This window comes from Sorex araneus, chromosome 11 (assembly GCF_027595985.1).
Source record: "Sorex araneus isolate mSorAra2 chromosome 11, mSorAra2.pri, whole genome shotgun sequence".
Lineage (NCBI taxonomy): Eukaryota > Metazoa > Chordata > Mammalia > Eulipotyphla > Soricidae > Sorex > Sorex araneus.
The window spans coordinates 11984028-11997688 of NC_073312.1; the positions used below are offsets into that span (position 1 = coordinate 11984028).

Here is a 13661-nt window from a genome sequence, read left to right on the forward strand (position 1 = left end):
CAAGAGAGAAAGAGAAGCTTTATCACATATATGCCTTTGTTTGCAAATGTCTCTGAAAAAAAGAGAAGGAAAGAATATTTTATGAGGGCCAACTTGGCACAAACAGGCTCTTAGTCAGTCAGTAATATCAAAAGATTTAAAAAAAAAAAGCCTTAGTTCCTCCCCATTCCAGTTTTCACAGTTTTCTTGCTTAGAAGCCCAACTTTTCTTTGTATCTCCAATGAAAATCTTGTTTTGTTTTGTTTTCTGCTTTATTGGACCATACCAGCGATGCACAGGGGTTACTCCTGGCTTTGCACTCAGGAATTACTCCTGACCGTGCTCAGGGGACCATATTGGATGCTGGAAATCAAACCCAAGTAGGCCGCATGCAAGGCAAATACCCTACCCACTGTATTATCGCTCCAGCCCTCCAGTGAAAATCTTTAAAAAGTTGAAACCCTAAAAAATTGATTCCCTTAGATGGAGATCAAAACAACAATGAGGTATCATCTCACACCACAGAGACTGGCCCACATCCAAAAGAACAAAAGCAACTGGTGTTGGCGTAGATGTGGGGAGAAGGGGACTCTCCTTCACTGCTGGTGGGAATGCCGACTGGTTCAGTCCTTTTGGAAAACAGTATGGGTGATTCTCAAAAAATTAGAAATTGAGCTTCCATTTGACCCAGCAATACCACTGCTGGGAATATATCCCGGAGAGACAAAAAAGTATAGTAGAAATGACATCTGCACTTATATGTTCATCGCAGCACTGTTTACAATAGCCAAAATCTGGAAAAAACCCGAGTGCCCAAGAACAGATGACTAGTTAATGAAACTTTGGTACATCTACACAATGGAATACTATGAAGCTGCTAGAAAAGATGAAGTCATGAAATTTGCATATAAGTGGATCATGATATGGAAAGTATCATGTAAGTGAAATGAGTCAGAAAGAGAGAGACAGACATAGAAAAATTGCGCTCATCTGTGGAATACAAAGTGACAGAGTGGGAGACTAACACCCAAGAATAGTAGAAATAAGAACCAGGAGGTTTGCCCCATGGCTTGGAAGCCGGCCTCACATGCTGGGGGAAAATACATATGTATATATGTATTGGGTAAATGATTTTATATGGCAATATATATGGCAGTATATATATATGGAATATATATATATATATGGCACTGTAGAACTTTACAAGAGAAAACCATCTAACCCCATCAAAAAATGGTGAGAAGAAATGAACACGAATTTCCTCAAAGAAGAAATACAAATAGCCAAAAGGCACCGTGAAAAAAGGCTTGGTATCATTAACCATCAGGGAGATGCGACTCAAAACAACAGAGATATCATCTCACACCACAGAAACTGGCATACATGAAAAAGAACAAGTACAACCAATGCTGGTACAGAAAGCAGGGAGCAAAGGATTCTCACGCATTGCTGGTGGGGGTGCCGACTAGTTCAGCCTTTTCTGGAAAACAGTAAAGGCATTCCTCAAAAAACTAGAAATTGAGCTTCCATATGACCCAGCAATACCACTTCTGAGAATATACCCTGATGGCCCAAAAACACAAAGAAGAAACGTCATTTGCATTTCTATGTTCACTGCAGCACTATCCACAATAGCCAGAAACTGGAAACAGCCCACATGCACAAGAACACGTGATTGGATAAAGAAACTATGGTTCATCTAGACAATGGAATACTAGGCAGTCACCAGGAAAAGTGAAGTCAGTAAATTTGCTTCTAAATGGATGGACATGAAGAGTATCATGCTGAGTGATATGAGTCAGAAGGAAAGGAACACAAATAGTATGGCTGTATTCATTTGGGAGATAAAAAGAAGAAAAAAACGCAGTATGAGACCCAAGGACAGTCAAAATGAGGACCAAGAGAAATGGATGCCACAAGTGGGGGTGGGGGGGTAGGGGCAGTTGTGGGGGTGGGCAGTTAGGACAGAGAAGGGAACACCGTGACAATGATAGTTGTAAATGGTCACTCTGGACAAGAATTGAACGCTGAATGTATTCAATTAGGTAAGGGGATATACATGATAACCTTTCAGTATCTGTATTGCAAACCATAATGCCCAAAAGGAAAGAGAGAAAGAGAGAGAGAGAGAAAGAGAGACAGAGACAGAGAGAGACAGAGAGAAGTGCCTGCGTAGAGGCAGACTGGGGGTTGGGACATGGAAGGAGAGAAACTGGGGACCCTGGTCATGGAAATGTACACTGGTGAAGGGATGGGTGTGGGAATATTGCACAAGCAAAACCCAATCATGAACAACTTTGTCACTGTGATACCACGGTGATCTAATTTAAAAACAAATAAAAATGCCAGTTGCAACATTAAAAGCAAGAATTTAGAGCAAGAACTGCATAAAAGAGAACAAGGGTGCTTCCTCTCAAACATCCATCAGTTGCATACTGCGGCTCCCTATGTGGTCTCCTAAACGTGGACACCCTTGTCAACCCATCCAAATGCAAATCAGGGAGTATAGCAAAAAGAGAAGATACAGCAAAGTCCTCACACCTTGCTTTGGGCAAATCGTAGGGTCAGCACATCCAAGTGCAATGGATAAGTCTCGCCCTGAGAAACCACCTTGGTGATCATGGCAGGGAAGTATTGACAGATTTCTAATGGAGTGAAAAGACTCATTCTCCGATGATTGGAAGATGTGGACATACAAAAAGAAGATATCAGAGTGAACTGTAGTCTGAGAAAATCAAACATGAGTGAGGAAATTTTATAGTGCTCTTGCAACGAATGGACAATATACTTAGAAGCTCATTCCCAAAGAATGAAGTAACTAATAGCTTCTGAAAATTATTTAAGGGCCAGGGAGACAAATCAAAGGGCTGAAGCACATGCACTGTAGGCATGAGGTCCCAAGTTTGATCACCAACACCTCACAGGCCCCAAGAAACACCATAAATAGCATCTCATGGCCCCCAGTAACACTGGCTGACCTTGGCCCCTCTAGCACCACGTCGCTGGCTCTGAGCACTGCACACAGCCAGGGGAGCACTGGGGGGGGAGTAGCTAGGTCCCCAGGCACTGCTGGGGTGTCCCAAATTATTTAATATTCTGTATCCAGTTCTCAAAGCTTCGCATAAACAACCAAAGTCACGGTTTTTAATAAATCACTTTTATAAAGATCAAGCATTATGATTTACCAAAGAATACTGACACACACAAAGAATGGTGTTATAGGGAAAGCTGAATGTGGCCTTCTAAACACCAGCACTACCAAGAGGTTTCCTCAAAATGTGTCCAAGCATTTGTACAAGTATTTTCATACTATACAGACACACAAACACACACACACACACACACACACACACAACCTGTAAATACATGCCTCTAAAAAGTTTCAGCCTAAAATACCATGCTATTTTAACGTGGTCTTTTTTTAATATAACAATTTAGGGACAGACTTCCATGTGCTATGTCTAAGTTGTAACAGCAAATTTTCATTGGACTGAAAATACGTCACTGTCACTGTCACTGTCTTCCCGTTGCTCATCGATTTGTTTGAGCAGGCACCAGTAACATCTCTCATTGAGAGACTTATTGTTACTGTTTTTGGCATATACAATATGCATGGGTAGCTTGCCAGGCTCTGCTGTGCGGGCTCCATACTCTCAGTACCTTGCCGGGCTCTCCAAGAGGGGCGAAGGAATTGAATTCGGGTTGGCCACGTGAAAGGCGAATGCCCAACCGCTGTGCTATCACTCCGTGCATATTGGATATGCCAAAAACAGTAACAATAAGTCTCTCAATGAGAGACATTACTGGAAGATACATAAGTTAAATAAATATGCTGTTACTCATCTGATGAGTTTCAATTTGATTTTAAAACAATGGTGTACAAACTAAAAACTTCCTGTACTGTGAAAAAGTTATCACTAAAGACATTTGGGGGGTTCTCATGAGATCTTGGGACGGGAGATGATACAGGTGCCGCTCTCTGCCGAGATGTGACCCAGGTGGCTGCACGTGTGTGGCCTCTCCGTTGCTGGATGACCATGATCCCGGAGGCCAGCTAAACTACTTTTGGTGCCAGCAGCTTCTTGCAGAAATGTCTCTAGACTGTGAACTAAGCCACGGCCCCATGCCACCCCAGGAAGGGAAAGGTTTTTCTCTCTGAGCTGTTTCTTTCCGGGAGGGGTTGGAAGGCGTGGCGACCGCCATCTTATAAGGACCACTAAAGAGAGGTACAAGCTTGCAATGATGCAATTTCTAGCAGAAACTTCCCTGGACTTAGTTACTAAAATACTAAAATACATAAATCCAAAACCACGCGGCCGCAACCTCATATCTCTTCATTCTCAACAATGGAAAACAAATTATCATATGCTTCCTTTTCAGCAGGTCTGATTTTGGGGGGGGAAACTCCAAACAATAATAATAGTGAGTTTTTTGTGGAAATACTGAATGTAATCAAAGTAAAGAGAAAGTAAAGTGAAAATTATCAGCTACACAGGCGAGGGGAAGGGGAGTTATACTGGGGTTCTTGGTGGTGGAACATGTGCACTGGTGAAGGGATGGGTGTTTAATCATTTTATGACTGAGACTTAAGCCTGAATGCTTTGTAACTTTCCACATGATGATTCAATAAAAAAATTAATAAATAAATAAAAATTTTAAAAATGATAAAGTAAACACATTTTACTGAATGAGAGAAAAGAGCCACCAGTACCACAGACAAAGGTCTCATATCGAAAGGACCAAAAGCACTCACAGAAATTGAAAGGAAGAGTTGAACAGACAATTCCCCAAAGACATAGAGATGATACGGAGACACATGGAAAAATGCTCATAATTCCTGATTGTTGAAGGAAGATAAGTCAAAGTGACAGGTTCTCCTTGACCTGTGATAATGACCCACATCAAAGGGGCTGGAGCTATAAAGTGGCAGACCGTTTGCCTTGCATGCAGCAGACCTTGGTTTGATCCCTGACACCCCATACGGTCCCGTGAGCACTGCTAGGAGTGATCCCTGAGCACAGAACCAGGAGTAAGACCTGAGCACTGCCAGGTATGGCCCAAAATCCAAAAGAAAATTCAATTTTTTAGAGAAAATTAAAGGTCAGAAAAAAGTGATGGTAAAGACACAGAGAAAACGAAACCCCCTTTCACTGTTGGTGGAAATACAAAGTAGTTCAGCCTCTATGAAGAACAATATGAATTTTCATAAATTTAAATTTCACAAATGTAGGCCCCCCCCAAAAAATGTGCAAAGTGCTTCCAACATCTTCTGCCACAGAGTAAAACTTCAATAAGTATTAGTCTGCTACATCATTATCAACGAAATATATTGTGTAAATCTTTTAACATCTATGTCAACTTATATATTGCAATCACAAAAAAGTTGCAAATGAAAACCTTGTGAGTGAAAATTGAAGTAATCAGAAAAGCTTTCAAGAAAACATGGAAGTGTCACACAAAAGCGAAAGAAAGAAAGAAAGAAAGAAAGAAAGAAAGAAAGAAAGAAAGAAAGAAAGAAAGAAAGAAAGAAAGAGAGAGAGAGAGAGAGAGAAAGAAAGAAAGAAAGAAAGAAAGAAAGAAAGAAAGAAAGAAAGAAAGAAAGAAAGAAAGAAAGAAAGAAAGAAAGAAAGAAAGAAAGAAAGAAAGAAAGAAAGAGAGAAAGAGAGAAAAAGGGAGAGAGAAAGAAGGGAGGGATATAATGAGGAAGAAAGAGAGAAAGAAGGAAGGAAGGAAGGAAGGAAGGAAGGAAGGAAGGAAGGAAGGAAGGAAGGAAGGAAGGAAGGAAGGAAGGAAGGAAGGAAGGAAGGAGAAAGGAAGGGCAATCAAGCACTGGGAAGTAATATATCTAAATACACTGTAGACTGAGTTTGTGTTAACTAACATTTATCCATATTGACAAATAAACTTGTATGCCATAAAAAGACAAAAAATTACCAAAAGTTCATATTTCTTGTAAATATAAATTTTTAAATATGAAATATAATTGCTTCTATGAAAGGTCTGGTAACGCCATCAGTAAAAGACTGCTAAACAGATACAGAAAGAGGAGGACTTTCTGAATCGTGAAGGCATCCCTACTGAAACATCTGAAAATTAGCTGTGCCTCAGGGGTCCCCCCGGGTTTGAAAACAGCATGTGTATTAGGGGCTTTTTAAGACCACACTCATACTTTTATTATGGCAGACTTATAATTGTTCTGTCCCAGTATTAACTATTGCTTATCTCTTGACATGTCTAATCAATAAACCTTTACGTAGGTTGGGGAACGGCCTCCCCCAGGGTTAGCGGGGGATGGTGTGTGGGGCGTATGTGCTGTTTGGGGAGCATACAGTTTATAACTTCATTTACCTTACTGAAGTCTTTTTATTGCAATTATTTTGTGAGTCACTTTGTGAATATAAAAATATGTGCTATTGACAGCAACCTTTGTCACACACTAGCATTAAAATGGCACTTTATGTATCACACTGGAACTACTTCACTTTGCATAATTAGCCCTAAAATGAGCTGTACAAATGGAAGTTTACAGCAAAATGCCAGCCTAAACCTTGCTTTGTTATCATCCTGATTGGATTATTTTTAAAGGGAAAATCTCTTCTATTAAAAATTCCTAATCACATTTTCATATAGCAATTAAGTAAAAACAAATGTCCTATTTATACTTCAAAGTCACCAGATTGTTAAGAACATGCAATAAATTCAAGAGCGAGCCAAAGAGAAGGGAAAGTGACAGAGTATCACTAAACTTTGCAGAAGGAAAAAAAATTACATATCTTCAAAACTCATAGCGGTTTTTAAATCAAAAGAAAAGAGTTAACATAAAATGACATTAATAATGGCTTCCCATCGACACCTCCCAAATTCTGGAGGCATGAAAATAATAAGGCAAAACATTAATATTATACTAACCTTGAAACTCACATTGAGAGTCTTAAAAAGTTTATGAAGTATTGCTAAGCTAAGGTGAAATAAATTTCCCTCAGGATTAACCCAGAAGAGCTTTATGGTCCAAGTTAGTGAAAGTATCCACATAATTCTCTTCTGAGATTTATAGGTTTCCAAAAAGCTATAATTCTAAGTAAAGCAAAAAAGGACAAACTGATGTTTCCTTTACTACCAGAGCAATTCACAGAGATTCTTATGATTTTCAATTCAAATATGTGAATCTATGAAATACATATATATATATATATATATCTCCTACATAGCAAAATGTGAGACACGTCGCATCCAGCATCTAGCTTCCTCTAATCTACTCTTAGCATTTCATTTAGAAATAATTTCAGCAATACAAAAATGTTGCAAGAATAGTCAATTTTCATAGACCCATTCCTCGGATTCATGAATTGTTAACTCTCTGTTTCACTTTTGCCTGACTTTACTCAGGGGTCACTCCTGGTAGTGCTCAGGGGAGAAAATGTGATGCCAGAGATCAAACCCAGAGCAGTCATGTGCAAGGTACTAAACCCCAGAACTATCTCTTAAGCCCAGAGCTTTTGTTTGTGTGTTTGTTTGTGGGCAATACCCAGATGGACTCAGGGCTTACTTCTTACTTGGCAACCAATAATTACACCTGATGGGGCTCAAGTGACCACATGCAATGCTGGGATCAACCCAGGTTGGCTGCATGCAAGGCAAGTATTCTCCCTGCTGTACTCTCTCTGGTCCCTTGTTAACACTCAACTATTTTAAACTAATTAAAATGTTAATTATTGAAATATAATTATATAATATAAATATACAGCACTGTAGCACTGTCATCCCATTGTTCAGGGATTTACTCGAGCGGGCACCAGTAACGTCTCCATTGTGAGACTTCTTGTTACTGTTTTTGTCATATCGAATAAGCCACGGCTAGCTTGCCAGGCTCTGCCGAATATAAATGTATAAATCACTGAAATATAATAATTTTAATTTCAGTATTTTAGCTTTTTTTAATTGAATCACCATGTGGAAAGTTACAAAGTTCTCAGGCTTATATCTCAGTTATACAATATTCAAACACCCATCCCTTCACCAGTGCCCATATTCCACCGCCAAAAACCCCAGTATACCTCCCACCCCCACCCCCTCCCCCAACTGCATCAGTATTTTAGCTTTTGTCCCACTCCCTGCATTCTCTCCCACCTCCCTCTTGCTCTTTCATACACACACACACACACACACACACAGACTTTCTCTTACTACATAATAAGTGTATACATCCTTAGAATTACCCCTGAACATTTTTCTGTATCTATTAAAAATAAGAATTTTTTTCATACTAGTATATTGTAGGGCTGGAGCGATAGCACAGCGGTTGGGCGGTCGCCTTTCACGCAGCCGACCCATGTTCGATTCCTCCGCTCCTCTCGGAGAGCCCGGCAAGCTACTGAGAGTATGGAGCCTGCGTGGCAGAGCCTGGCAAACTACCTGTGCATATAGGATATGCCAAAAACGGTAACAATAAGTCTCTCAATGAGAGACGTTACTGGTGCCTGCTCGAACAAATCCATGAGCAACAGGATGACAGTATATTGTAGTTGGTCTCTTGCCCTCACACCTGGCTGTCTTCCCCAGGGCCCCTCAGAGGGGGTGGGCTCTGGTTTCCTTCCCCGCCCTGAGCAAAGCTCCCGCAGCTGAAGACCTCCACACCTAGCCACAGCCATGCTCAAGGTCCCTCTCCACATGTTCGGACGAGCCTCACGCATGAAGAAACCAGCAGAGGAACCCAGGTGTGTGGGACCCAGGGCTGAGACCCCCAAGCCTGCTCGGATCAGGACTGGGCTTCTTCCGCTCAGATTCCCCATTTTCCAGTAGTTATGCGGTCACACCCAGGGACTGCCCCCGGTGCCGTGTAATCCCACCAACAGCCAACATCCAGAGACTATAAAACCAAGCTCCCGGAAGCAACATTTTATAGCCTAGTTCTCCCTCTGGGAGAACCTGGCAAGCTACTGAGAGTTTCCTGCCCACATGGGAGAGCCTTGCAAACTCCGTGTGGTGTATTCATATGCCAAAACCAGTAACAATGCTGGGTCTCATTCCCCTGACCCTGAAAGAGCCTCCAATGCGGCATCCTTGGGAAGGACGCATAAAGAGAAGCTTCTAAAATCTCAGGGCTAGGACAAATGGAGACATTACTGAGACGGCTCGAGAAATTCAACAATCAACGGGATATTGATGATGATGGTGATGATGATGATGATGATGATGATGATGATGATGATGATGATGATGAGATATTGTAATTATCAATGTTAGAAAATTTAATATGCATACTTTAAAACATAAATACTTCTTGATGAATTGTGCTACTGTGGCCCATTTTTGTCTAGTATATGATCCCATCTGAGAGCTACCACTGTTTTCCTGTTTCTTTTGCAATGTTTAATAAGGAATAATTTAATCAGTCTTTTGTTTCTCATGCCACTGAAACTTTGAAAGAATGAAGCTCTCGGGGCCAGAGCGATAATACAACAACAGGTAGGGCATTTGCATTGCACATGGTCGACCCAGGTTCAATCCCCGGCATCCCATATGGTCCCCCATGCACAGCCAGGAGTAATTCCTGAGTGCAGAGCCAGGAGTAACCCCTGAATACCACTGGGTGTGACCCAAAAGGCAAAAAATTTTTTTAAAAATAAAAAATGCAACTCTCCCCATTTTCTAAATAAAATTATTCTGGCCACAGTCTGAATGATCATCTGATTAGATGCTGGTTTGCAAAGCAGCCAGGCACACCGTGTGAGGCAGCTGATATTTCACACTAGAAACCTAGAGGGTCACTTGCTTTCATAAGTTATCGGTTAGCACACAGGGATATTCACTCGATTACATATTATCTGAGTCTTGCTTTCAAATTACAAGATCCACAGTAGTATTTATCCATGTCATATTTATCATGTGACCCTTTTCAGAAAAAGTTAGCTCAGTCTTGTAGTAGGTAATGTTTATGTCAGTCATATCAGTCCAGAAGCACAGGAACTCGAGTCTGGGTGGTTTGCAATGTTAACTTTGATGACCCAGACATTAAAGCTACACCGTTCCTGCTGTTCCCCTGCACCCTATAAACAACGGTGTGACACCGTTCCTTCTGTTCCCCTGCACCCTATAAACAACGGTGTGGAAGATATTTAAATACCACATACATCAAAAATTCACCCCCACACCCCTGGGTTTATTGTCCCTTAACAATTCTTTCCCAGTTTTCACTGTGATTGTTGCAGATGCAATGCTGAGTGCCTTGGAAGGTAGGTCATAAAAGTAATTCAGTTCTGCCTGGCTGTTTTGGGTTTTGCTTTGAATGCTTAATCTTCTGATGGGACGGTCCATTTTAAAGCTCAGCTGGCGGGCTATGAGAAGACCAAACTCCAGGCAGACGACACAGACCCTCCCCAAGGCTTACTCTGCACTCATCTCACCGGCACACAATTATCTCTATGAGGGGAAAACCTGCAGGTAATTCTACTCCCCAGCCATTCGGGTTACCCCAACTTTTACCTAAACAAGGTCACAGGTTATCAGAGAACAAATGAATCATGCTGTAAATGCAAGAGCCCAAGGCACCCAGTAGTCACCGTGAGCTCCACCTGGCAGTGCTCAGGGAAACATGTGGTGCCAGAGTTCAAATCCAAAGTCCACACGTACAAGGCACATGCTCGACCACCTTAGCCAGACCCAGGCCCAGACCCTTGGCTTGACTCATATAAAAGCTACTTTTTACTGAAATGCATTATATTGAAAAAGTACTTTAAGGAAAATGCAATTTGATGACTTTCAGATGTTTGGACCAAGAGCAAGGAGTGCTTTTCATTTATCTATGTCTACATTTGTGACTTTTTCCTACTATTTCTTTTTAGAAGTACACCTAAGTGATTTGGATTTATTGCAGCTAAGTGTGATTTTTCTCTTCTGTGTCTCTTATTAAGTGTACAAAAATTACTGACTTATGCATATCAGTTGTATAACCTACTTTACCTTGTTGAATAATTTTTTACTTATACCTATCACAGATTATAAGGTTTTCCAGAGTTTTCACTATTTTATATGTCAATAGTTTTATTTGCCTTCACCCAGTTGTTTTTACTTTTCTCCCATTATATTCACACGAATTTTTAGTAATTGTGGAGATAACAAATATCCTTATTTTGCTAACCTTAATAGAAATGTCTGCTGTACCCATATAAAATACTGAGTTTGAAATTAAGATATGTATATATAATTTTACTGTATTCAGAGAATAACAGTCACTTCATCCTATCTTCTCAATTTTTGATTAGCTTTAATAGTTTTTCAGCATCAACAAAAATAAGCATAATATTTCTCCTAACAAAGAATTTTATTAGTCATTTCTTAATAATGAACCATCTTTGGATTCCTACCTAGCACTTTAATTTGATGCTGGTGTTATATTACTGTGTGTTTGCATTTACAAAGTGTGATCATTTTATTAGAGAGTTTGGGTATTTAAGTTTTTAATTAATTTTTTAATTCATTTTCCAATCATTTAGATATGCAATTTCTACTTCAGAGCTATCAGTACCAGTTTTAGGTAGTAATGTTATATTTGCTTTCTAAAATAAATGAGGAAAATTTTTTTTAATCTCTGTAACAATGTGCAAGCTAAGACTACCTTGTTATTAACGGTTTGCTAAACTTACCCTGAAATATTATTTACATTTCGTATTTTCTTTATTTTTCCTTTGGCAATTACTTTGTATAAACTTTCTATCTCTACTGGATTCTATTCTTGCACTGCCATCTTCTAGCTGTTTCATCTGAATTTTCTAATTTATTAGCATACCCATACAAATAGGACTGGAGCAATAGCACAGTGGGTAGGGCATTTGCCTTGCACGCAGCCGACCAGGGTTCGATTCCTTCGTCCCTCTCAGAGAGTCCGGCAAGCTACCCATGGTGTATTCGATAGGCCAAAAACAGTAACAAGTCTCCCAATGGAGACGTTACTGGTGCTCGCTCAAGCAAATCCATGAACAACGGGACGACAGTGCTACAGTGCTACCCATACAAGTAGTATGTTTTTTAAATTTCCAATCAAGATTATTTTCCCCTTTGTCATTCCCTATCCTATTTTGCATATTTTGGTTTCTCCCTTGTTTCTTTATGAAATGAGCTATCAGCTTAAAACAACACTATAATTTGTCAAATTGACTTGCTGATTTTATTTCCTCGTATCACATTTTTACTTATTTTGTTGCTTCCTTCCTAAGGATATGTTTGTTTTTCTTGTTTTTTGAGTTGAAAAACATTTTTATTTTGGCTTTTCGGCTTTTTGGGTCACACCCGGCAATGCTCAGGAGTTACTCCTGCCTCTGCACTCAGGAATCACTCTTCGTGGTGCTCGGGCACGAGAGAGATATGAGATGCTGGGGATCGAACCTGAGTTGGCTGCATGTAAAGCAAACACCCTACCTGCTGTACCTGCTCCAGCCCCAACATTTTATTTTTATTTATAGTGAAAACCTTTTCAGTGTCTTAAATATTCCTCTGATAACTTCTTTGAACATATTTCTTATATTCTTACATGCACTGCTTTAACTGTCATTATTTTTTTTTTGCACTGCTGTAATTTACATTTGTATAGACCATCTTATAGCCTAGTTCTCCCTCTGGGAGAACCTGGCAAGCTACTGAGAGTTTCCTGCCCACATGGGAGAGCCTGACAAAATCCCCGTGGCATATTCATATGCCAAAACCAGTAACAATGATGGGGCTCATTCCCCTGACCCTGAAAGAGCCTCCAATGTGTCACCATTGGAAAGGAAAGTAGAGAGAGGTTTCTAAAATCTCAGGGCTAGGACAAATGGAGACATTACTGAGACCGCTCGAGAAAATCGACGATCAACGGGATGATGATGATGATGATGATGATGATGATGATGATGATGATGATGATGATGATGATGATGATTTACCCTCTTGCCAAATAGTATGGTTTTAACACTGGGGCATTTAATTTGAATTTTTCCACTTAGAGGGAACTAATGATGTTTCACTTATACCCTATAACATAATTATCTCACTTGAAATATTGAAACAAATAGATCTTTAACATTAAGAGAAAGCACTTGGTAGCCAAATATAAGATTTAGAACTTGTACGACAGGAAATCTCACAAAGAAATTTCCCTACCAAAATATTTGTGTGTACCACACAGGGATATTAACTATTTTGCTTTTAAACACCTAACTACATTTTCAATATGAATCAAGACACATTGATTTATGTGAATAAAACAAATCTGCAACCGAAGAATGGGGTGATTTTTCAGATACTGTGCAATGGACTCATCAACGACTTAGAAGTTTAACGATTAAGGAAGGCGGTGTTGATCTGAAGACTTGGGATTGAAGTACCATCACCCTGTGGTACTTGTGTCTCTTAATGGACCTTTGGATGCCTTCTCATGCCTACCAGGCTTCTTCAGTCCCCTAATTGTGTTTTATTATTTTATTTCCAAATTAAAACTCTCAAGTTCACTTCGAAACAAAATCCTTTCACTTGAATTCCTACTTCATAGTCGGCTGTTACGAAAATTCCATTTTAATGAATCCATACAGTCCCAGCCAACAGCTGTTGCTAACTTATTTATTCATCTGTACAAGCATATTTCCATGCAAGAGTTGGCTCTTTCCACCATTTCAAATTCCACTGTTCCTGTCATAGCACTGTAGCACTGT

General features: G+C 40.0%; 1 protein-coding gene across 1 annotated transcript in view; it reads right to left on the reverse strand.

The window, feature by feature from the left end:
* Positions 1-13661, reverse strand: part of ATRNL1 (attractin like 1) — a 749151-nt gene that overhangs the window by 642594 nt on the left and 92896 nt on the right. The window lies entirely within an intron of this gene.